The 26,590-nt window shown below is 41.1% G+C and overlaps 1 pseudogene; it reads right to left on the minus strand.

Annotated features, from left to right (window-relative positions):
• Positions 1–23,956: 23,956 nt before the first annotated feature.
• LOC110216497 (large ribosomal subunit protein eL27 pseudogene) lies at positions 23,957–25,157 on the minus strand (annotated as a pseudogene).
• Positions 25,158–26,590: the final 1,433 nt, after the last annotated feature.

Below are 26,590 nucleotides of genomic sequence, written 5' to 3' on the forward strand. Positions count from 1 at the left end.
AACAAATCATAGAAACAATCAATAATTTCATTCAAGAGAATGACAATAATGAGACAACATACCAAAACTATGGGATGCAGCAAAGCAGTTCTTAGGGGAAGTTTTATATCTCTAAATGCTTACATAAATAAAATAGAAAAAGAGGAGATTAATGAATTGGGCATACAACTAAAAAAACTAGAAAAAGAACAATTAAAAATCCTCAATTAAACACCAAATTAGAAATATTGAAAACCAAAGGAAAAATTAATAAAATTGAAATTAAGAAAACTATTGAACTAATAAATAAAACTAAGAGCTGGTTTTATGAAAAAACAATAAAATAGATAAACCTTTGGTTAATTTAATTAAAAAAAAAAGAAGAAAACCAAATTACTAGTATCAAGAATGAAAAGGGTGAAGCTACCACCAAGGAAGAGGAAATTAAAACAATAATTAGGAATTATTTTGCCCAACTATATGCCAACAAATTTGACAATCTTAGTGAAATGGATACATATTTACAAAAATATAAATTGCCCAGATTAACGAAGAGGAAGTAAAATACTTAAATAACCCCATCTCAGAAAAAGAAATTGAACAAGCCATTGATGAACTCCCTAGGAAAAAATCTCCAGGGCCAGATGGATTTACATGCAAATTCTATCAAACATTTAAAGAACAATTAATTCCAATACTATATAGACTATTTGGGAAAATAGGTGAAGAAGGAGTCTTACCAAATTCTTTTTATGATACAAATATGGTGTTGATACCTAAACCAGGAAGAGTCAAAATAGAGAAAGAAAATTATAGACCAATTTCTCTAATGAATATAGATGCAAAAATTTTAAACAAAATACTAGCAAGTAGATTGCAGCAACTTATCACAAGAATAATACACTATGACCAGGTAGGATTTATACCAGGAATGCAGGGTTGGTTCAATATTAGGAAAACTATCAGCATCATTGAGCATATCAACACCAAAACCAACAGAAACCACATGATCATCTCAATAGATGCAGAAAAAGCTTTTGATAAAATACAACACCCATTCCTATTAAAAACACTAGAAAGCATAGGTATAAATGGAGTCTTCCTTAAAATAATAAATAGCATCTATCTAAAACCTTCAGCAAGCATTATATGTAATGGGGACAGGCTAGAAGCATTTCCAATAAGATGGGGTGAAACAAGGATGTCCATTATCACCACTGTTATTCAATATTGTACTGGAAATTAGCTTTAGCAATAAGAGAAGAAAAAGAAATTGAAGGCATTAGAATAGGCAAAGAAGAACAAAGCTATCACTCTTTGCAGATGACATGATGATATACTTAGAGAATCCTAGAGAATCAAGTAAAAAACCATGAAATAGTAAACAACTTTAGCAAAGTTGCAGGCTATAAAAAACCCACATAAATCATCAGCATTTCTATATATTACCAACAAAGCCCAACAGCAAGAGACAGAAAATGAAATTGCTTTTAAACTCACTGTAGATATTATAAAATATTTAGGAGTCTACCTCCAAAACAAACCCAGGAACTCTATGAACACAATTACAAAACACTTTTCACACAAATAAAATCAGATCTAAATAATTGGAAAAACATCAGTTGCTCATGGGTAGGCCGAGCTAATATAATAAAAATGACAATCCTACCTAAGCTAATTTATTTATTCAGTGCCATACCAATGAAACTGCCAAAATATTATTTTACAGAGTTAGAAAAAATAATAACAAGATTCATTTGGAAAAACAAAAGGTCCAGAATATCAAAGGAACTAATGAAAAGAAATGCAGGGGAAGGTGGCCTAGCAATTCCAGATCTTAAATTGTATTATAAAGCAGCAATCATCAAAACTGCTTGGTACTGGCTAAGAAATAGGGAGGTGGATCAGTGGAATAGGTTAAATATGCAAGACACAGTAGTCAATGACTATAGTAATCTATTATTTGATAAACCCAAAGACCCCAGCTTCTGGGATAAGAACCCACTCTTTGAAAAAAACTGCTGGGAAAACTGGAAAAGAGTATGGCAGAAACTAGGCATAGACCCAAATCTCACACCATATACCAAAATAAAGTCAAAATGGGTTCATGACTTAGATATAAAGGCTGATACCATAAGTAAACTGGGAGAACAAGGAATAGTTTACCTATCAGATCTATGGAGAACAGAAGAATTCATGACCAAACAGGAGATAGAGAACATTATGAAAAGCAAAATGGATAATTTTGATTACATTAAATTGAAAAGTTTTTGCACAAACAAAGCCAATGCAACTAAGATTAGAAGGAAGGTAGAAAATTGGGAAAGAATTTTTACAACCAGTCTCTCTGATAAAGGCCTCATTTCTAAAATATATAGAGAATTAAGACAAATTTATAAGAACACAAGCCATTCCCCAATTGATAAAGGATATGAACAGACAGTTCTCAGATGAAGAAATTAAAGCCATCTATAGTCATATGAAAAAATGCTCTAAATCATTATTGATTAGAGAAATGCAAATCAAAACAACTCTGAGGTACCACATCACACCTATCAGATTGGCCAACATGACAAAACAGGAAAATGATAAATGTTGGAGAAGATGTGGGAAAATTGGAACACTAATACATTGTTGGTGGAGTTGTGAAATGATCCAACCATTTTGGAGAACAATTTGGAACTATGCCCAAAGGGCTACAAAAATGTGCATACCCTTTGATCCAGCAATAGCACTTCTAGGGCTATATCCCAAAGAGATCAAACAAATGGGAAAAGGACCCACATGTACAAAAATATTCATAGCAGCTCTTTTTGTGGTGGCAAAGAATTGGAAATTGAGATGACGCCCATCAATTGAGAAATGGCTGAGCAAGTTGTGGTATACGAATGTAATGGAATACTATTGTGCTATAAGAAATGATGAACGGGCTGACTTCAGAAAAACCTGGAAAGACTTATATGGTCTGATGCTGAGTGAAGTGAGCAGAACCAAGAGGACCTTGTACACAATAACAGCCACATTATGCGATGATTAATATTGTTAAACTGAACCCTTCTCAGCAATACAAGGATCTAAGACATCTCCAGAGGCCTTGGGATGGAAAATGCTGTCTACATCCAAAGAGAGAACTATGGAAGTTGAATCACTATTGTTTATTTTTACCTTCTGTTGAGTTTTGTTTCATCTTTCTGATGGTTCCTCATATTGGTTTTAATTTTTACTTACAACTTCACTAATGTGAAAATATGTTTAATAGGAATGTAAATGTAAAGCCTATATCATATTGTGTGCCATCTTGGGGAGGGTGGGGGGAGGAAAGCGGAGAAACATTTTCAACTCAAAAGCATGTGGAAGTGATTGTTCATAAATCAATAAATTAATAAAATTTAAAAAAAAAAGAAAATATTTTGAGACCAGTAAACAGAACCCAGACTCTGGGTATAGCTATATACCAGGACATGTTAACTGGATGTATTTAGAGTAGAGAAGAAAAGTCTAGGGAAGGGAGAATCAAGGTAGATGTCTTTAAGTATTAAGAGGCATCTGTAGGCTTGTTTTATTTGGCAAAACCAGTTTCATTGTTGCAAAAAGGCAAATTTAGAGTGGTCCTAGAGAATGAAATAGGCTACCATTGATGGATAATGAATTCCCTATCAAGAATCATAGAATATCCAAACTGGAAGGAACTCTTTAGGCCATGTGGCCTATGACAGAATCTGAACATAAATCTGTACTTCAGTATGTCAATAAGGGGTCATCCAGTCTCTGTTTAAAGACCTCTAGTGAGGGGCAGCCCATTCCCTCCTGAGGCATTCCGTTCCACTTTGAGATAGCTCTTTTATGAAATTTCCCCTTGTATTTGGTCAAAATCACCTGTTTTCATCTTCCACTGACTTGCTTTAGTTCTGCCATCTGGGACAAAGGAGAAGACCAATGCTTTTTTTCAATGACAGCCTTTTAAATACCTGAAAAAAGTTATCAGGTTTTCCCCTAAGCCCTTCACTTCTAGTCCCATCAACCAATCCCTGTATAAGCACAATTTCCAGTCCCTTCACCATCCTGGTTTCAGGTGTTGTTGTTCAGTTATTTTTCAGTTGTGTCTGTCTCTCCATGACCCCATTTGGGATTTTCTTGGCAAAGATGCTGAAGCAGTTTACTGTTTCCTTCTCTAGCTAATTTTACAGATGAGGAAACTGAGGTAAACAAGGTTAAGTGACTTGCCCAGGGTCACCCAGCTAGTAAGTGCCTAAGTCGAGATTTGAACTCAGGAAGATGAGTCTTCCTGACTCCAAGCCCAGTACTCTACCACTGTGCTACCTAGCTGCCTCTACCAAGCTAACCAGCTTGGTTCCTTATTCTAAATATCCTCCAGGTTATCATATTGATCCTAAAGTGTGGAGCCCAGAAATGAACATAATATTCCAGATGTGGTCAGACCAGGGCAGAGTACAAGGGGACTATCACTGTCCTCATTTGGGTACTATACCTCTCAATGCAACCTAAGACAGAGTTAGCTTTTTTGGACTTGTGACCGTGTGTCATGGCACATTGTTAACTGACGCAGAGATTTCAGTCTAGTAAAAATCCCATGATGCTGAGTGAAGTGAGCAGAACCAGGAGAATGTTGTATATAGTAACAGCCATGATGTGCAATGACTAACTTTGAGAGACTTAGCCGTTCTCAGCAATGCAAGGATCTAAAACATCTCCAAAAGTCTCATGAGAGAAAATGCTCTCCACATCCAAAGAAAGAATTGTGGAGTTTGAATTCAGATTGAAGCATACTATTTGCTATTTTTTTCTATTTTGTTTTGTTTCCTCTTTCCTGTGGTTCTTTCTATTGGTTCTAATTCTTCCTTACAACATGACTAGTGTGAAAATGTTTAATAGGAATGTATATGTAAAGCCTATATCAGATTGCAACATCTTGGGGAGGGAGGTAGGAAAGGAGGGGGAGAAAAATTTAAAACTCAAAAGCTCATGGAAGTGATTGTCAATAAATCAAAATAAATTAATTAACAAAAAAATCCTAAATCTTTTCCAAACAATCTCTTGTTTAGGCATTCCTTTCCCATTTAGTTCAAATCTGAGTTTTGAGCCACTATTGCCCTATCCAGCAATTATTTTCAGTATGAGGTCTTCCAGCAGAGGCTGGATGGCTGCTTCCTGGGTATTTGATGGAGAAGATTCAGATGTGGTTTGGACTAGATGACTTTTCAACTTGAGATTTTCTGATTCTAGTCTCTCCATGCTGAAGGTACAAAGTGTGACAGCAAAAATTCCTTCTCATTCAATATTTAGTTTATTCATTACAGGATCATAGTTTTAGAGTTAGAAGGAACTGTAGAATCCAATCCCCTCATTTTACTCACAAGAAACTCAAAAAGAAAAGATATAAAAAGTTAAGTGACTTGCCAAGGGTCACATAGCTAATAAGTATCTGAGGCAGGATTTGAACTTGGGACTTCTTGACTAAGCCCAGCATTCACCCATTATATGATCTAGCTTCATCTTTGTGTGCATACTGAACAAATCTGTATTCCATACGCTCTGCCCTCTGCTGTAACTCAACCTCAACTTAGGCACAGACAAGATAAAATAAAAGTTTACAGCAGTTGAAGATGACAAAGACTCCCACCTAAAATCCTACCTTCTACAAAAAGCCTTTCTTAATCCCCTTTAACACCAGTGCCTTCCCCTTGGTGCTCATTTACAATTTATCCTGTATATAGTTTGTACATAATTGTCTGAATGCTGTCTCCCTCCTTGAGGGCAGTAATTGTATCTCTAGCATTTAGCACAGTGCCTGACACATAGTAAGTGTTTAATAAATGTTTGTTGACTTGACTCTGTATCTGGGAGAAGTATCCATCTGTGGCACATCAAGGCTCAGTCTGGTGCTGGGGTACAGTGTCTTGGGCAAACAGTTGGGAGAAAGATTCTATTTTGCTGTCTAAAATTGGTTTAAGTTTATGGAGGGAAAGGGAATTTCAAGATGAGAGACAGAGGCTTGTTTCACTGTCTTCCCTGCACTGGTAACTGGTTCCTCTGCTGTTGATAACTGTGCATCAGGAGATCTCAAGGTTTTAGAGTAAAGCAAGGAAGAGGCTGTTCCACTTGCATCTTCCAAAAAATAGAAATACTGCTTCCTTCTACAAGCTCACAACTAAGAACAAAGATAATATTAGTCCAGAGGAGAGAGGGAAACAATTCCTTTTTTCCCCTCAAATCTTTGAAGACAGGAGGATCAGTCATTAGTGAAGGCAGGGGAATGGATCAGATGACCACTGTATGGCTTGGCTTCCCCTTTTTCTTTATCCTAGGAGGAAGCTGCATTTCCTGGTAGCACCTTTTTTCATCCCTATCAAGAAAGCAGGAAGGCTGGCAACCAGAAGTTTACAATTTGTTAAAATCTCTAAGCTAACTTCATTTCAACAGGGGGCTACCACTAAGGAAGACTCAGTCTCTGGGGACAGGGTGTTTCCAAACTGAAAAATCCCTATGCTGCAAGCAACTGAAGGTAGCAAGACTGGCATGCCAGCTGGGCTGCCTCACAGGGATGCTGAGAGTGGAGGATGCAGTCTCGTAAGCCAAGTCCACATAAACAAGTCTCAATTTCCCCAAGCAGCCCCCCAGCGACAGCTTGCTGTGATTCCTCAGGTTCCAAATGGCAGAGATCTGCCTAAATTCGGTGAATTACCCATCACCCTCCAAGGAGCCTCTCTAAAGGAATTTGGCCTCATTTCCCATCTGCTTCTACTTTTTTCTTCTTCTTCCTGGAGGTGATTTCCAAATTGGACCATCTTTCTCATTTTGCAAAAATGCCCTGCCAATCTCCTGGCAGAAGCCAGCAGCCAAAGATGGAGGGCCTATATGAGAAGCTAAGGAACAGGCCTCATGACTAGAGCTCAGTGCAAATGGGCCCAGTGTCCCCTTGACCAGAGAGTGGGGGACACAGCTGGGACTAGCCTCAGAGGATGAGCAGACATTTTCCTAGTGGCTTAACAGGTAATCTGATTTTTTAAAAACTATTTTTCAAGGAGAAGTTTTTCCCTACAAATTCTACTTGGGACCTGGCAGCTTAGCCCTTTGCCTATTATTCTACTTCAGGGTATAGGATTGAAGGCCCAGTATTTCAGCCTTAGCCAATCAAGAGAAATCAATTATTTATTCCTCAGGTGTATTCAGCTGTTTCTATGTGCTGGACTTGGAGTCAGGAACATACATTTGAATACTGCCTGAGACATTTACTGACTGTGTGATGCTGGGCAAATTATTCAAATACTTACAGTTACAGTTTCCCCATCTGTGAAATGGGCATTATAATAGCAGCTACTTCAAATGAGATAGTATAGGGAAAGTGCTTTGTAAATCTTAATGTGCAATGTGCATGCTATTTTGTTGTCACTGCAAGATTCTCTCTCCTGGTTAAGCCTCAGGACTTAAGGAGTCTCCCATACCTTTCTATCTCTTGGAATCTCTACTTCACTCCAAGTTCCACCTTTCACAAACACCATAACTTCCCCTCAGAAACTATTCTGTATTTTTAAAAAATCTGTGTCTGTATACACATTATTTTCTTCACTAGAATGTAAGCTCCTTGAGGGCAGGGACTGTTTCATTTGTCTTTGCATCCCCAGCACCTAACATGGTACCTGACACATAATAGGTTAATAAAAATAAATGGATTAAACAGAATAAATTAATAAAAATAAAATAGGTTAATAAAAAATAGCTCAATAAAAAGTATTAGAGATACCCCAAGCATAAGATCAGAACTAGAAAAGGTCCTGGGGGACCTTCATTTTAGGAAGCATGCTGGCTAGCTGAAGAACATCCAGAGGCAGGTAAGGGTCTAGGAATAAGTCATAAAAGGATCAGTTGAAGGAGTTGGGGGTTTGAGGTGGAGAACAGAAGACTTGGTGGAGAATGAAGGGAGTCATGAAATATAGCTGTCTTTGAGTATTTAAAGGGTTGCCACTTAAGAGATTAGACATTTTCAGTTTAACTAGGAGAACAAAGGATAAAAGTTACAGAGAAATAGATTTTGGTTGAAAATATGGGGATATAATTCCCTAACCATTAAAGAAATCCCAAAGTAGACTGGCTTGGCTTGGGAGGTAGTGGAGGTCTTCAAGCAGAGAATGGATGAGTAGTTATCATGTGAGATTTCATGCCTCAGGAAGTGGCTGGATTGGCTGTCTACTGAAGGTCCTACTTTCTTATTCGGTGACTCTAAGCCTCTTTGAGGACCTGTAGAAAGCACCAGTCATTCTTTAGTTTAATTGGCTAGAACAAAATGCTTAGAGGGCAAGGTTTCATTTTTGCCTTACCTAGAGGCAGCTAGGTGGCCCAGTAGATAGTGTTCTGATCCTGGAGTCAGGGAGATATGAGTTCAGATTTGGCCTCTCGTACTTATTAGCTGTGTGACACTAAGCAAGTCACTTAACCTCAGTTTCCTTAACTGTAAAATAGTGGTAATAATAACACTTACATCGCAGGGTTATTGTGAGGATTGAATGAGATATTTCTAAGGTGCTTAACCCAATTTATGACACATAGTAGGTGCTTAATACATTCTTCATTCTTATGGTACCACCCCCTAATCCCAGTCAGCTGTATGGCTATTGTGCTGTTGGTCAATAGGGTAGGCTTATAGTCTGAGCCTCAAAGTCAAATTCAAGGCTCTGCTCCAGCACTACCTTCTACATGAGGCCTTTCCTAGTACCCTTATCCCACCCCACAGCCACGATATGCTCCCCTCCTAATTACTTATGACTGTTTTGTATATATCACTATGTGGGTAATGACTTTTCACTTTTGTCTTTGTATCTTTGATGCCTAGCACCATGCCTGGCACCTGGTAGGTACTCATGAATATTCATGAATTGATTGATTAATTGTGTCATTTGCAAAGTACCAACTCTGCACTAGAGAGGAGCTCTTTCCTCCAGTCTCTTTCTCTCCCATGTTTCATCCTAGGTTTCCTTGGTCCCTATTCAAAACTATGTCCTTGGTCGGAAGGAAGACCAGGAGATAAAGCATGACTAGGTTAGTGCCAATGTACCCTGATTACAGAAAGAGCACTTTCATATTATCTTGGCTTGTATTACACGGTATTTTATAGTTTACATAGTACTTTCTTCACAACAACCATGTGAGTTAGGCAGTGTAGCATTATCATCCCTATTGTACAGATCAGTAAATTGATCTCAGAGAATTTAAAGAGCTTGGACAAGTGTCCATAGCAACCCAAATAGTGTCAGAGCTAGGACTCAAACCAAGGTCTTCAAATTCCAAATTCTTTGGTTTTTCCCATTGCGGTAGGCAGACTTTCAGAACAAAGGACAGCACCTGACTTAGTGAGCTTACACAGTGCGGAGTCCTGAACTAGACACTTGGGATTCATATTAAAGAATGGACACATTCTTGGCTTTTGAAGACTTGTCAAGTCCTCCCAGACAAGACCAACCTTTAATCAACAAATTTATCATTTTGAAATCCTGGCCCAGGAACTAAAAAGAGAGTCCTCTGCAAAGATTGTGTTGGTGGATTGGAGACAAGGCTGAATCAATCCATAGCTACTTCTGGCAAGAAGCCACTCTTGGGATGTGAGAAGGAAAGGATAGGTGGCAGAACCTTTAAAGTCAATAGGCATGGAAATCAAAGAAAATTGACTTTTCTACTAGAGGTTTGGAACAGAGACAAGGGAGTGTGTCCATCTGTCCAACTATATCTGTTTTTTTTTTTCTGACAAGGATAGTGGACTGGAGTGAATAATGTCTTTCTCTGCAAAGTAAACTCCAAGAAGACTCAATAGGAATGTTACTGAATATCATAACCATCCAATTATCTGAGGTCAAATGTTAAATTCTGCTCGGCATAATTATAGTTCCCTCCCCTCATTGCCTTGGAAAGAATACAAACTCATCCCACCAAAGCTAAATAGAGTTATGGAGTTAAACTGACCTCTAAGCCATCATTTAGGGTAATAAACTCCAAAGTCCAGTATGGATTTCTTTTTCTTTCTTTCTTTCTTTCTTTCTTTCTTTCTTTCTTTCTTTCTTTCTTTCTTTCTTTCTTTCTTTCTTTCTTTCTTTCTTTCTTTCTTTCTTTCTTTCTTTCTTTCTTTCTTTTTTGTCTTCTTTCTGTTCTTGTACATGACGTTTAATCTCCAGCTTCCATGCCATTGCATAGGCCTTCCCCTCCCCCTTCCTGAAATGCTCTCCCTCTTCACCTCTGCCTTAGATTTCCTAGCTCTATTCAAGGTTCATCTCAAGTGCTACTGCCTACAAGAAGCCTTTCCTGATTTCTCCCACTCCAGTTGTTAGCATTTCCCGTTGGAAGTGTTTTATTTTGTATTTGCTTGTCTCTGTTGTTTCTCCTTGTAGAATGTAAGTTTCTTGAAGGAAGGGACAATTTTCTTCAAACACAGTGCCTAGCACATAGTGGGCAATTAACAATTACTTGTCAAATTGTTGGATTGAAACTTTTTTCTAAGCACCCACAAGCCAGATGGGCAATGGATCGGATCAACTGCTCTGTTTCTCTGGCCACGCCCTCCCTTGGGGCATTGACTTATTAGGGGTTTTGCTTAACTCTGGCTAACTGCACACAACTTGCTGTCTTGCAGATGCCAAGCTCTGTGTCTTCCCTTGGCAGCTGGCCTCAGTCCCCTTTCTCTACTGTGGCTTGGGTGAGTCTCTTCCCTTCCCAAACTCTGTGTGCATTAATCAACCTCATCCTTCCCTGGGACCTGGCAGGGGAACAGTAGCACCTACTTCTTAATAAACTCAAACTGTCATTGAAGATGAAAGATGGGGCCACAGTCACTTTGGAGCATCCCAATCTCCCCTGTCTCTGAAATTCTGAAAGAAGAAAATGGGGCAAGGAACAGGGAGGAGCCAGGTCTCCCAGGAAAGAGACGGGAGTCAGCTGACCTCCTCTCCCTACCCCACCCTTCCTCCCTTCCCAATTAAGTATGCTATCAGTGATATCACTGTTTCTGCATTCTGGTGCCACTGTTTGACTGTCTTTTTCCGATAGATGTTTTGGTACGTGGGGGCCCGTGGTGCCAACACATTCCTTTTTGCAGAAAGTGGTGGGCGAGATGTGTTTTCCAAGCAGACTCTTACAATTCCATAAGCAGAAACAGATTTCTTGAACCCTCCCAGATACTTTCTCTTTCTGAGCCGATAAACACTTTCAGGACTGGAAGACCGAACCCTCCCTGAGGGGTGAGGAGACCTGGACACAGAGAGCAGCCTTGCATAGAATAATTTACCCACTTGTTCTGGCAAGAAACAAATGTTTGGGTAAATGCTCAGACTTATTTTCAAGGCTGGGCTAGAGTATTTGGGAACTCATTGGTTTGTGAGCTCTTCAAGGGCAGGGACTGGCTTTTACTTTTCTTTATATCCTCTCCACTTAGCACAGCACCTGACATGTAGTAGATGCTAAATAATGTTTATTGACTTACTGATTGACATAAAAGCTGAGGAATCATTTAAATACCCCGGCCTGTGCCCTAAATGCTCTTTAATCTGGGCAGCTAATTCCTACTCTAAAGAAGATAGTAAGGAATTTTCCTACAGCCCTTAGCTAGAAGGTTCCTTGGAGGTCAGTCATCTAGTTTTAGGATTACAGAGCTAAAAGGGAATTCAGAGACTACTTATTAATTCAACTCTCTCAGTGACCTTGGGCAAGTCACTCACCTCTCTGCTCTTAAGCTTCCTCATCAGTAAAATGAAGGAGTTGGCTTCTAAGGTTCCAATTACCTCTCAGTGCCCTTTCAACTCTAGCTCTCTGATCCTAGGATCCTAGGAAAATGAGACCAGAGAGGTTGAACAAATTTCAAGGTCATAGGACCACAGGATCTTAGGTTTAAAACTGAAAGGGATCTTAGAGTCTAGTCCAACCCCTTATTTTACAGATGACAAAACTGAGGCCAAAAGAAGGGAAGTGATTTTTCCAGGGTCATATAGGTAGTACATGACAGAGATGAGATTTGAACCCTGGTCCTCTGACTCCAGACCCAATGAAGTTAAGTGATTTGGCCAAGGTTAAATGACACACAATAGAACAACTGAAATGCAGTGAAATCACAGATAGAAAAGTGGTCTGAAAAGTACCAAGTTATATAAAATAATTCAAGCTGTTATTAATTCAAGCAGAAAGTTTTACCTTCCAATGTTTTCCTGTCCTTTAGGTCACTTACACCTCTGGCTGCTGGAAGCATCCCTGCCAGGCACTGACACTATCTTTTGCCTGAGCTAGCATCACCCTGTTGATCCAAAGTGTGATAAGAGGCACTGTCTTTGGCTAACCGTTTCTGTCAATGGCTCGCATGGGGACAGAAATGGGATGCTTACCAAATCTACAGGTGACACAAGGCTGGGAGAGGCAGCTAATATGCTGAATGACAATCAAGATTCACAAAGATCTGCACAGGCTGCAACAATGGGAGAAAGCCAAAAGAGTTTAAATTGAAAAAGAATAAATGTGAAATGTAAATAAAGTCCTATATTTAGGTTGCCCAAAAATCAATAGCATAAAATCAGAATGAGGGAGACCTGGTCTTTTAACAATGAATGTGAAGATGTGGGGATTTTAGCTGACCGCAAATTCAGTATGAGTGTATGAGTAAACTGCTAAACTCTCTGTCTCTCTGTCTCTGTCTCTCTGTCTCTCTCTGTCTCTTTCTGTCTCACACACGCACATAAAACATAGTACCCATTTGCCAGTTCTCTGAGGGATCTCATCAGTTTGATTAGCTTCTCAGAGGATGTGTCTCCTTTCTATGTGCCCTGGGGAAAGTGGTCCCTATAGTCTCATTTGTCCCTCTGAGGTTTCACCAGTCTTAGTTTTTTAGTTTAAAGTTGCATGCCTGATTCCTGTAACCTGAGGCTTTCTCTGTTCTCTGGAGGGTAGTCCCCATACCTATCCTTGACTTCCGGCAATAATGGAATTGGGACTAGAGATTAGTCAAAGGAAAAATTTTTCTCCAGGGAAAGGGGAAATATTCTCTTCAAGTTAGGACCATAGACTGAGATCTGGAAGTGCTCTCAGAGGTCATCTAGTCCAACCCCCTCATTTTAAAAAGGGGAAGACTGAAGCTCAAGAAACAGAAAATGACTTGCTCAAGGTCACTTGAGCCCTGAGTGCCGTAAAGGTAATAATCCCAGCAGACCTAAGGTTCAGACCCAGGTCTTCTGATCCCAAATTCACCTCTCTTTCCACTGTACCATGATGTCTCCTAGGGAGCAGAGCCCCTTGGGCTAACCATTGCTTCTCTTTGTTGTCTGTCTATCCTCAGAGACCCCAAGTGGAAAGGGGGGAAAGAGAGAAAAGGGAAGGGAAGGGAAAGGAAAGGAAGGGAAGGGGAAGAAAGTGAAGAGAAGGGAAAGGAAGGAGAGGGGAGGGAAGGGAAGAGGAGGGGAAGGAAGGGAAGGGAAGGGGAAGAAAGGAGGGCAGAGAAGGGAAAGGAAGGAGAGGGGAGGGAAGGGAAGAGGAGGGGAAAGGAGAGAAAGGAAGGCACGAAGGAGGACTGCCAGCACCTCAAGTTCATCTTCTCTATGTCTCCAAAAGAATTTTTTTTAAAAAAGAAAGAATGTATTCAGGAGCCCGAGATGCTGGCTCCTCTCCTAGTTCTACAAAACCAAGTCACTATTGTCCATTTAAACCCAAAGAAAACGTAGCAAGCATTTGTTGTAAACTACCTTAAATCCTCTCCTCTCTCCTATTCCCTCACCCCCACCCCCCTACTCCAGAGATTTTTGTTCAAATCCTTGCAAAGGAGCAGCAGAGAGGAAGAAGGCTATTGAGTCTCATTAAGTTCCCTTTCTGTGTCAGTCGTCTTTCCCAGAAGGGGATATAACGCTCTCTTTATAACACTCAGGCCCTCTTGCAAGTTGGCAGCTCCCTTCTCTCAACTTATTTTCTTGGCTGAGAATGTGTTCAAAGGGATTTTACAAAAGCCTCCCCAAATGCTTGTTTACTGACTGTCTTGGAGCATTTCTGGGGCTGGGCCGGCAGCACAAGGAAACGCTGTGAGCTCTTGAAGTCTGTTCCTGATCACTAATGAGACCTGGGGCTCAGTACTTTCCCTCAGCACCAGGCTGGTGGTGAGTGCCTCCAAAGAAATTCAGCTTTGCCCCACCCCCACCGTGATGCCCTTGCCTTGCCCAGCTCCCCTATTCCCTGGCCTGTCTTTTCTGTCTGGATCAGGAATGGATCAAGTGTCTCTCCTTGGTTCCCAGCTGTGTGTCAGCCCCCAATGAAGCCATTTCCATGGATTTTGCCCCTGAAATCTGAGGATTGGCCAGGGAAAGAAGGTAGAGTTCCAAACGTGTAGTGGGTATGATGCTGCCAAATACTCAGGGCCTGCACCCCAGATCCTTTGACAAATCCTGATCTCATAAGTCTGCTCTAAGGAATTTCATAATTCTTATTTTGAATAGAGGGACCGATTGGTCCCTTGGGAAATTTCTTTGCTTCTGCAGCCGTTGATATTCCCAGAAGGAGATCTTGGACACCTAATGGCATTCTATGTATGGCCCGAAGGGGACAGAATCCTTGGATGAAAATCCGTCACTCTCTGATCTCCCCTATCATATCTGATCCAGACTCCTTGGTACAGTGGCACATGGGAGAGAACCCCTGAGTCATGAGACCTGAGTTTGAATCCTGGCTCTGCCATGAGGGATTTGGACTACTAAAGTCTCTTATAGTTCTAAACCTTAACCCTAGTTTTCAAGGGGAGGGGGGCACTGTATACTAATTGGCCTCTAGTGCCATTTTAACAACTTCATTTTCCCATCAGGAACTTCTCATTTTAGACAAGAAAAGGTATTTGGTGTGTTCTTTATCTACAACCTAGTTGATGGGATGTCTCAACTTTCTATACCACTTTTCTTTCCTCCAATGTTATCCTGGTCCTCTTCTCCCCAACTCATGAAATGCATAAGATCATAGATTTAGAACTGGGAAAGAATTTAGAGATTAAGCCCAATCACCTCATTTTGCAGATAAGGAAACTGAGGCCCAGAGAGGTTAAGTGACTTGTCCAGGGTGATACAATTAGGCAAGATTTGAACTTAGATCTTCCTGACTCCAAGTCCACTGTCCTATTTACTAAACCATGGTGCTTCTTCTCATTAAAAGAACTTTTAAAAAACATATTTCCCAGGAAACCTTATGTGGTGAATCCCCTCTCCTTTCAGGTCGCCTCCTATTTTCAGGATGCCAAGCACCATCATCAAGGAAGGTGATTACCTTCAACTGAGGGGACCAAGCACAGAAGATTAAATGAAGCCTGAGGAAGACTAGTGGCATTCCAGGAACCTCATCCACCAAGGAACACCTATAGGAGGCACATCCTTTGGGCATCTGATGGAATTGCTTAGACCCCTCAGAGATCCACAGGGAATTCATAAAAAAGGAAGGAAATCCAGCAACTCTTGAGATCACTATGATAGTAGTTACTCTCTCTGGTAGAGACTGCTTCTACTTTCTACTCAGTTCAGGTGACCTAGCCCTCACTCTGGCATTAGGGATTGTCATTGGCCAGTTTCAGTCATCAGTGGCTCCACATTGCTAGAGCTCCCATTAAGCATCTGTTGATAAGTCACTGCCTCCTTTCCTGAGCAGGATTCAGAGCCAATACATACATATTACTTCCCTTTCTAGGTTGTCCTGGCATCTGAGTGCCCTTTGCTCCTACCTGATGCTGGCATACCATCATGTAGCTTCATTTATGAGTTCTTGAAACACAGCACTGGACAAAAAGCAGGCTTTGATAAACCCCACCGGGATTCAAATGGAGCTACTTGACCATGCCTTAAACCCAAATCACTCTGGCTCTGACTAATTGGTCAGCAATAGCTTCCAGCTTAAGCCTCACTTGGTCATTAGTTGAGTTTTGATGGCTCAGAGTGAGTGTAAATAGTAATTATTTCTGTTCTGGACAGAAATCTTGAATGTCTGCCCCTCCTAGATTGATTTTTTTTTTGAGTAAGTAAAGTAAGTCATTCTTACCTATCCTTTAATCACTGAATGGGTGCTGCCTCAAACAAACTGAGACCTGGGAAAGACTTTAGCTTAAAAAGGTCAAGGTCTTCAACTCCATCCGGGGCCATCCCCAATTGTCCTATCTTGCTTCTGGACTCAGATGACCCTGGAGGAGAGAGGGAAGTTGATGACTTTGCATAGCCCTGCCTCACTTAAATCCAATTCACTTGCAAGTCAAGACATCACCTTCCTGATATCATTGGTCCTCTTCGAGAATGAAGGACAAACAGCAAATATACCCTCATAGTGCCCTACATGAACATGCTCCCATTTCTCCATTGCTCTGTGATTGTTCCTCATGCTTTCTCTGCCATGTTTGTCTTGTCTCTCTTATTCGACTGTGAGCTTCACAAGAGAGGCACATATCCAACCGTTGCTTCTATAGCCGCTAGTGGGAGGTTTTCCTCATGCCATTTGCCAGCTATCCACACTCAGGCCATTGTTATAGAATTCTTGACCATAACAGAAGTTTGTACTATGTAGCCTATTCCATAATAGGTTACACTCAGCTTTTTATAGATTCTCTCAGTAGACATGATTGGCTTTTTCTTTGTCTCTATGTGTCTGCCTTTGTCCATCTCTGTCTTTGTGTCTCTCTGTCCCTCTCTTCTCTCCTATCTGATCCTCCTCCCATCCAAATCTAGTCACAAAATCAAAGAATCCAAGAGTCAAGAGTGGGGATGGTCTCCCAGCTCTCATCTAAATAGAAATCCCTGCCACAAAATCCTCACTAGGTGGGTATCTAGTCTCTGCATTAGCAATCTCTATTAAGGGAGTTTTTTTTTTTAAATTCAAGGATACCATGTCTTATCTGTCCAAGGAGTGCCCCCCTCATCTGCTGTTGCTGAAAAGATTTCCCTTGATCCTGCAAATCAGCTTTAAAGCAGGGGCAGGGACTCCCTGGGGGCCATGGCCTTGCCCAGTGAGACTGTGGTCTTATTTTAAGGGATATAGAATCACAGAAATTAGAGCTGGAAGGGACCTTAGAAGTCATCAAGTCAAATTTTCTCACTTTTACAGAGGAGGAAACTGGGTCAGAGAGAGGTTTAGTGATTTGCCAGATAGAGTCTGAGTTGGAATTTGAACCTGTATCCTCGACTCCAAGACCAGTATCCCATCCAATGACATGAGATCAGCCAAGAAGAGGATGGGAAAGTGGGTCCCATCCCATCCTAACCACTAAGCCACAATGGAATTTGACTCTAACACAACCACACCAATCTATATTTTTCAATACTCTGTCCACAATGATCCCTCCCTCTACTTCACAAGGTCCTAAGTTCTTCATTTCTTCGTCAGGGCTTTGCATCTCAGATCAATTTTAACCCAATTATAACCTAACTGATATCCAGGCACCTGCAATAGCAGGCAGATGACATTGGGAAAATCGTACAGTCAAAACATTTTGGAGACCACTGCTGCAGATCAATATTTCCCAACCTAAACTATATGCAGACCAGGAATATGTCCAAATGCTCTTCCATATACTACTGTACCCTCTGTAGCTATACCCTAAGTGCTGAACTCTCATTGGTTCAGGCTGGTGAACTATGAGCTGAGAAGATGGAGGAAATTGGAACTAGAGGTCTAGGACACAGGGATTCAGATGAGGAATAAGAGGAACTTGTTTTTGAAGTTTTATCTGTTTTGACTGATAGCCCTGTATAGCAGATAGAGGGCCAGACTTGGAGTTGAGAAGCCTTGTTCAAGTCATGCTTTTGATACAAACTGGCTCACTGGCCCTGGGAAAATGACTAGGATCTTCAAGTATCTCTCTAAGATTATAAATCACAAAGTAGCAGCTAATTTGAATTAGTAGAAGAATTTTCCTCAGTGGGTAATTGAGTGGGCAAATGAATGAATGAATTTTAAAAAATTATTAAGCACTTACTATGCGCCAGGTGATGGTCTCTACATCAATTGAATTCCAGATGTTGATTAAAAAAAAAACCAAATAACTGTCCATAGGTATTTAAGAAGTAAGGACTTTGACATTATGAGTTTTGGAGAATGGTAAAAATTTTTGCCATGGAAGACTGGTGGAGGAGCATCATCCTAGATTTCAGTAGCAATCACACTATCTTGTAGCTACAGTTGCAAAGTTTGGAAATCCCAGAGGCCACCTGGCTGCTCTGTCCTGTGTAGAACTGAGTATAACAGAATGTTCTGATCCAGGGATGAGATGTCTGGAATAGCTGCAGATGAAAGAGCTCAGAGCACCCAGAAGGCTCTGGATTGACTATCATGCTAGGAAGTGAAAGCCACCAAATGTTAACCATCCTTCTTGGGAAAGCTAAGAGACTCTTTCTTTCAGATTAGATGCCACCCATTTAGCATCAAGCCTCAGATAAAAGTTTTTCAAGATCCATTAATGGGCCCATACAAAATAAAAGATGTACTTGGACATCTTTTAGTGGGGATCTATTCACTGTACTCCTCTTCCCATTCATTCAATAAGCATTTATTAAGTACCTACTATGTACTGTGCTATATTAGACCAAGCACTGACTTTGGAGCTAGAAAAACCTGTGTTCAAGTATTACTCATGACACATACTGGCTATATGACCCTGGGCAAGTCGTTTAACCTCTGAGTGCTCTAGAGACCTCTGAGACTATATATAGAGTCTGAGTTGGAATTTGAACCTGTATCCTTGACTCCAAGACCAGTGTCCCATCCAATGACATGAGATCAGCCAAGAAGAGGATGGGAAAGTGGGTCCCATCCCATCCTAACCACTAAGCCACAATGGAATTTGCCTCCAACACAACCACACCAATCTATGTTTTTCAATACTCTGCCCACAATGATCCCTCCCTCTACTTCGCAAGGTCCTAAGTTCTTCATTTCTTCATCAGGGCTTTGCATCTCAGATCAATTTTAACCCAATTATAACCTAACTGATATCCAGGCACCCGCAATAGCAGGCAGATGACATTGGGAAAATTGTACAGTCAAAACATTTTGGAGACCACTGCTGTGGATCAGAGAAAGTGCCAAATTGTATTGACAGAGGGGCTTTTCTTCTTTGGGAGTTCCTTATGCCAATGAAATCACAGGCCCAATTCCTATCCCTGCCCTTCAGTCAGGCCCCGGGGATACATAGACATAAATGGTACATCCCTGGGCACAGTGCAAGGCAGGGGTTCAGTACTCAGAAGACTGGCTGACGTTGGGGCTTTGTTCCAAATGGACTGCTACTCGTTTCCTCCTGATAAACCAATCTGAGCACAGATATTGATGTCTGACAATGACTAGGCCCCAGATAGCATTTGCATTTTAAAAGAGGCTTGAAAATATATTTTCACAAAATATCTTCTCACATTATGGGAATTTCAGGTTCTGTATCTGGGAGGAAGATATTCTAGGGTGAAGAAAAGGGTCACTTAGTGCTCAGCACAGAAACAAAAGGGGAAATTCCCTCCCTAACTGAACCTCCCTTGTCCATGATGAAATTTTTCAAATCTGCAGCTCTGGAGCTGAGGCCACTAGGGATTGGTGTTAGTCACAGTCCAAGATTTTATGGCACTGAGGCCTACCCTTCCCTGAAAAGTAGTTCCTCCCCTCTCCTGCTTGCCCATCCCCAGGCATTCACTCATAACGACCAGGCCAGGAATTTCAGATAGCTGCTATTTCCAATTAGAACCATAACTCATATAGATCTGACTTGGAAAGGACTGATGTTGAAGAATGTCACCCACCTCCTGACAGAGAATGATGGACTAAATATCTCCACGTGAGACATACATTTTTGGACATGGCCAATGTGGGGATTTGTTTTGATTGACTACACATAACAGACTTATTACAAAGGGTTTTCCCCCATTTTTTACAATGGAGGGTGGATGGGTAAAAAAGAAAAATGGTTACAATGAAAAGAATAGTTTAAAAAGGCCTAGCCTTGGGAGGAGAGGAAGAGAGGGCCATCTTTGATTGGTTTAAATGCAGAAACAGGTGGCAGAGATGCTTTCACTCTGGATAGAAGACTGATCTATAGGTACTTGGAGGGAATGAGACCCCCTTCCCTCCTTTCCTCTCCCCTCCCCTCCCCTTTCCTGCCCTTCCCTTCTCCTCCCCCTCTCCTATTTCCCTTTCCCTTTCCTATTTCACTTTTATGTAAATCAACTTTATGGTTGGAAAGCACTTTACATACTTTATGTCACAGGATCCTCATAACAACTGTGGAAAGTAGGTAAGGCAAGTATTATGATATCAATTTTTACAAAGGAAGAAACTAGAGCTGAGGGAGGTTAAGTGTTTTGCCCAAGATGACATTGCTAATAAGTGGGAGGCAATGCCGGACTTGGCAGTACTACTCTCTCCACTACATTATGGAAAAACACGTATTGAGTCCCCACTATGTGCACGAAGACCCTGTGTGAGATGCTATAGGGGATGCAGTGAAGAATAAGACAGTCTCTGCCCCTTGGGTGGTTACTGTTCAATGGGAGAGAGAAAAGAGAAGTTCACAAGTAATTAAAGCACATAATGGACTGTGCTGGGTGCTGTAGGAAAGACATAAAGGAAACACTGGCAATATCTCAGAGGCAGAGACTCTACTGAGTTTGGGACAGTGGTGGTGGAATTTTGGAAGGCTTTGTTGAGAAGGTGGCATTTTAGTTTGGCCTTGAAAGATGGTTAGAATTATTTTATAGGCTAAGTGGGAGGACGTTTAGAGGAGGTGGACAGCCATCTGGGTCCACTTCAAATCTGTGTTATCAAATTTCAGCTGGGCCCTCACTCCAAGGTAATCTTTTACTTCTCAATTTATTATTTATCCCATTTCCCACCAAGGCTAGTCTAAATCTCTTTTGTCTCCTCAAACCTTCCAGTGATTGGGGGGAGTGAGGAGGAAAGAAGGAGGGAACATCTCTCCCTCCTCACCCCATCCCAGATACTGGAAGATAATACACTCCGTTATAGAATTCCTGCCCTGTTATTGAACTTCTTTGACTGATAAGTGAAACTCAGCCAACTCATTGTATCTATCCAGTCCCTGGCTCCAGACTATGAGACTTCATGTTCCATTTAGACAGCTACCTCAGACATCTCCCTATTCACCCTTCCTCCTTACCCCCTACTTTCTCCCTTCTTGTTCTGGCGTAATAATCAAATCAATACTACTATTATTCCTGGATTGGCTGCCCAATATCAGCTCATCATCTCTGTGAATCCCCATGCACTTCCTCCCTTGGCCACTACTCCCAAATACTGTCTCTCCCTATTGGAATGTAAACTTAGGGTCAGGGACTGCTTCATTTTTGTATTTGTATCCAGAGCATTGCTAATCATGTCTGTAACAGAGTACCTAATAAATTCTTCCTTCCCTTTCTTCCTTTCTTCCCTCCTTCCTCCCCTCCTTCCCTTTCCTTCCTTTCCTTCTTTCCTTTTTCCTTTCTTCTTTCCTTCCCTTCCTTCTTTCCCTTCTTCTCACCTTCCCTCTTTCCTTTCTTCTTTCCTCCCTTCTCTTCTTTCTTCCTTCCTTTTCTCCCTCCTTCCTTCCTTCCTTCCTTCCTTCCTTCCTTCCTTCCTTCCTTCCTTCCTTCCTTTCTTCCTTCTTTTCCCTTTTCTTTCCCTTCTTCCCTCTTTTCTTCCTTCTTTCCTTCCCTCACTTCCTTCTTTACTTTATTCCCTTTCTTCTTTTCTTATTTCCATTCTCTCATTTATTCCATTCTCTGATCAAAAGATGAATTTTCTCACCAAAGATAACTCCTCTACAAATACCCTTGATCTCGTCCCTTCTCTTCTTCATAAGATTATATCTATAATCATCTTCTCCCACCTCAACTTTTAGTCTCTCCCTATCAACTGATATCTTCCTTACTGCTTACAAACGTGCCTGACCTTCTTCAGTCTGGTTTCCAGCCTCATCACTCAACTGAAACTTCATTCTCCAAAGATATCAATGATCTCTTAATTCCCAAATCTGATGGTCTTTTCTCAATCCTCATATTTTTTGACCACTCTTTCACTTTTGACACCTAACTCATCTCTTCTGCTGTGTACGCTCTTCTCTCTGGGTTTTTGTGACTCTGCTCTCTTGGTTTTCCTTCTACCAAGCTGACTCCAGCTTCTCAGTCTCCTATGCTGGTTCATCATCCCTACCATTCCCTTTAACTCTAAGTGTCCCCAAGGCTCTGTATTGGGGCCCATTTCTCTTTGTAAACTCCTCATTTGGTAACTTCATCAGCTCCAATGGGTTTAATTATTATTTCTATGCAGATGACTCTGAGATCTACATATCCAGCTCTACTCTGTCTTTTGCTCTGCAGTCATGCATGTCCAACTGCTTATTGGACATTTAAAGCTGGATGCACATAACGGAATTCATTAGTTTTCCCTTGAAACCTTCCCCAAACCAAATATTCTATTTTCATCTAGGGCACAGAGACCTTCCAGTCTTCCAGGTGTAAAACCTAGGCGTCATCCTCCATTCTCACTTTCCTTCACCCTACATATTCAACCAAATTTTGCTTTTTCTACCCTCACAGCATCTTTCTCACCCACCCTTATCTAATCATTTATTCATCAGCCTGGATCAGGTCTTCCTCTCTTCTCATCTGGACCATCACAATAACCTTTAATTGGCCTCCCTATCTCAGGTCTCTCCCCTCTCCAATCCATTCTCCATCCAACTGTTAACATGTTTAACTAAAATCTGGCCATGTCACTCCCCTACTCAATGAAATCTAATGATTTTTTGTTGCCTTGGGAGCAAATATAAGCTTCTGTTTGGATTGTAAAGTTCTTCATGACCTGGCCCCAACCCTCCCTTTCCAATCTTATTTTATATTACTCTACTCCTATACTCTGATGACCAGACATGATTGGCTTTCTCGTTTCTTACACATAGAACTCCAGCTCTCATCTCTGCTTTTTCATTGGCTGTCCTCCAAATCCAGGATGCTCTCCCTTTTCACTTTCACCTCTTAGTACCCCTCATTTCCATCAAAATCCAACTCAAACACTACCTTCTTCATGAAGCATTTCCTGATGTCCCCAGCTGCTCATGTCATTCCCTCCTAAAAAAATCCCTTTTATTTCCTTTTTATGTATGTACATGTAAGCTCCTTGGAGGCAGGAATGATTTTGTTGTCTTTGCAGAGTGCCTAGCAGAGCGTCTGGTATAGTGTAGGCACTTAACAAATGTTTGTGGAGCAATTGATGGTACAGCATGAGCAAAGGTGATGAAGTAGAAAATGGCAGAGTGTGTTCATGTGGTGGAAAATGATTCAGTTCAGCCAAATGATAAAAGAATAATAAGAAAAAAAGGATGGAAATCAGGGTCAAATTGTTTAGAGGTAGAAAAGAGCTTAGACATGGGGTTACTCCAAGAAAAGAACTATATGAATAACAAGGCTCCCCAAAGCCCACAAGGCCTCTGCCAACGCAGTATGGATTGTGGCAGGAACACAGGAATATGGCAGAATAACCACAGAATCTCAAAATTGGAAGTGAGCTCAGTGGTCCTTCAGCCTAACTAGAATCTGAACAGGAAACCCCTCTATTTTACCCTCAAAAAACAGTTATCCAGCCTTTATGTGAAGACTTCTAGTCATAGAGAATTCACTACCTCTGAAGGCAACCCATTCTATTTGGGGATGACTCCATGTTTTCCCTTCTCTAGGCTAAAAATTTTACATTTCTTAACCAATCTTTGCCTGGCATGGTCTTCAGTCTTCTTTCTATCATGGTTACCCTGCTATGGACCTATTTCAAATGTGATCTGAGCAAGACTATTAACTCTCTCATTGTGCACATGATTCCTGAAGGACCATTATATTTTCCAAGAGGTATCAAAGCAAAAGGAAAACCTCTTCCGTTCATCCCTGTTTAACACATTAAGAGTAACTATTTTTTAAAAAAATAAACATTTTATTTACTGGGCAGCAGAGTGGTTCTAGAATCATAGCTTCTGTAAAAGCCTCTCATTTTGGCCCATCTTGTGCCTCTTGTCAAACTTGGCTTTGGCCTCCCTCCTAGTTTTACTTTTTAGTGCGGGGTCACTGAAGATATCCTTGTTGACAAGACATCCTTTTGTGCCATTGACTATCCACAGAGTATCTGGTAGGCACAAGGCATCGGTAGTCATAAACTTTCACAAAGGACTTGATTTTTGATGTCTTGGCAACCTTCTTTTTGCCTTTTGCTGAATGTAGTCCCTTTACAAGGGTAGCAGTTGATACCTAGCGCTGGGGTTTGGGTGTGGGGCCTGTTGGAGGTCCCATAATCAAGGTTGTTCATGATGATAGCTTTGTGCCTGAAATACGGCCCTCCCAGGACTAGTACCACCTTCTTGGGTTTTGTAAATTTGCCTGTTTTGACACAAAGTGGAATGTTCCTAGAGACAAAAGCAAGATAGGGTTGCAGTGACGTCCATCATATGAGCTGCCTCCCATATAATGGTAAGCCTCTGTCCTATTAAGGCAGCATGATATAGTGGGTGAAGTTCTAGATTTAGAGTCAAAAGACATGGGTTAGACTTTTAACTCTGCCCCTCATGAATGGAGTGATTTAACTTTTTTGACTGCACAGGGAGGTGGGGAGGCTGGATGTGGGGTGCAGTGGAAAGAATGCTGGATTTATAGTCAGAGGAACCTCATCCAAATCCAAATTCAAATGACCTGTGTGACATTGAGCAAGTAATTTAGCCTGTCTAAACCTCTGTTTCCTCATCTGTAAAATGGGCTGGAATGCTCTCCCTCTTCATACCCCCCTCCTGGTTTTCTTGGCTTCCTTTAAGTTCTGGCTAAAAATCACATCTGTTACAGGAAGCCTTTCCTGATCCCCCTTAATTCTATCCTATTATCTCTGTTGATTATCTCTAATTTATCCTGTATGTGGCTCATTTATATATAGCTGCTTGCAGGTTGTCTGTCTCCTTGTGAACTCCTTGAGACCAGGGATTGTCTTTTACCTTTTTTTGTACCCCCAGCACTTAGCACAGTGCCTGGCACAGACTAGGAGTTTAATAGATGTTTATTTATGGACTTACCTGTGATCACAGGTCCAGTTCTGCACTCATTTTGAAGGGAGAAATGAGGCTCTGAGAAGATGAGCCCTTCGCCATATTTCTCTCTCCTCATCTCTGCTTCCTCTTCTACCATTCTCCATGCCTACTTTCAGTCTTCAGTTAGAGGGTCATTCTTCTTTGTAGAAGAAACCACTCAGGATCATAACTCCCCGTTCCTCATTTACCCCCGGCTCCTGCCCACTCTCCTTTCCGAAGCACAGCCAGCACTAGGAGGGGAGAAATTGATTGACCTTTTAAAAACATGAAGAAACATTAAAAAGAAAAAGGTCAGCTACTGTCCCAAATTCTTCTCCATTAATTTGCTAAATGAGGTCTAGAATTCCTTTCACACAAATCAGAAAAATTCCCAGAAGAGAACAGCTGTGACTCTCTGTTTCTCTCTCTATTAACAGCACCTAACCCCAGTATGATTGGAAAGGGGGAGCCTGGATAATTCCTCCCCTTGAGTTGTTATCCTCTTGTTAATGTAGCATAACCTGGCATTGATTTCCCATGCTTGTTCAGTCTGAGTAAATGGGCAATCTTTAGGCTAATGAATGAACCTCATCTTTGAGCATTACTCACTTCTCTACCTTCCCCCACAAGGTTCATATTTTTCCTTGACGCCTTTTAAGTAGTACAAGTTACTGCTCAATATTTGAGAAGACCAAGGTTGGAGAAGATGGGAAAGAGACAGAGCCCTACTTGGATCTGGGGTTGGGATATACAAGGAAGGAAGCTACTTAAGATGAAGCATACAAGAAAGTATATCAAAGGACACTTTTAGCTGCATGAGTCTCAGCCTCTGTTTTTCTATAAAATGGGATTAATAATAATACCTATCTCAAAGGGTTCTTATGAGGATCAAAGGCGATAATGCATGCAAAATGCTTTGTAAACCTTAAAGTGCTATATAAATGCTAGCTATGATAAATGTAGGATTTTTCCTTTCCTTCCTTCCTTCTTCCCTCCCTTCTTCTTTCTTTCTCTTTCTTTCCTTCCTTCTCTCTTTTTCTTTCTCATCTTCTCTTCCCTCTTTGCTTTCTTCCCTCCCTCCTTCCCTCCCTCCCTCCCTTCCTTCCTTCCTTCCTTCCTTCCTTCCTTCCTTCCTTCCTTCCTTCCTTCCTTCCTTCCTTCCTTCCTTCCTTCCTTCCTTCCTTCCTTCCTCTTCCTATCTCACCTAAGCTGTGGCTGGCTACTTAGGGATCCAATCCCATTACCAATTGGCTTGGGAGTTGTAACTTACTCTGCTTTTCTGACCTTGTCCAGTTTGCAGATCCTTAGGCATTCTAGAGTGCCCTCCACTTCTCGAGGTTCACCATATTCATGCCCAATTTAGTTTGGACACCAATCAGCTTAGCCTACTATAGCTCAGAACTCCTAAACTGATCCACCAACCTTAGCCTCCTTCAGTAGTAGAGATTACAGGTATATGCTACCATGTTAAGCAAGGGTATTTTTTTTTCATTCCAAAAATATATTTTTAATAAACTTTTAATTACATGTGAGGAAAAAAGTATTAATTAT

The sequence above is a fragment of the Phascolarctos cinereus genome, unplaced genomic scaffold, assembly GCF_003287225.1.
Source record: "Phascolarctos cinereus isolate Bilbo 61053 unplaced genomic scaffold, phaCin_HiC Scaffold_5;HRSCAF=322, whole genome shotgun sequence".
In the NCBI taxonomy this organism is placed as follows: Eukaryota; Metazoa; Chordata; class Mammalia; order Diprotodontia; family Phascolarctidae; genus Phascolarctos; species Phascolarctos cinereus.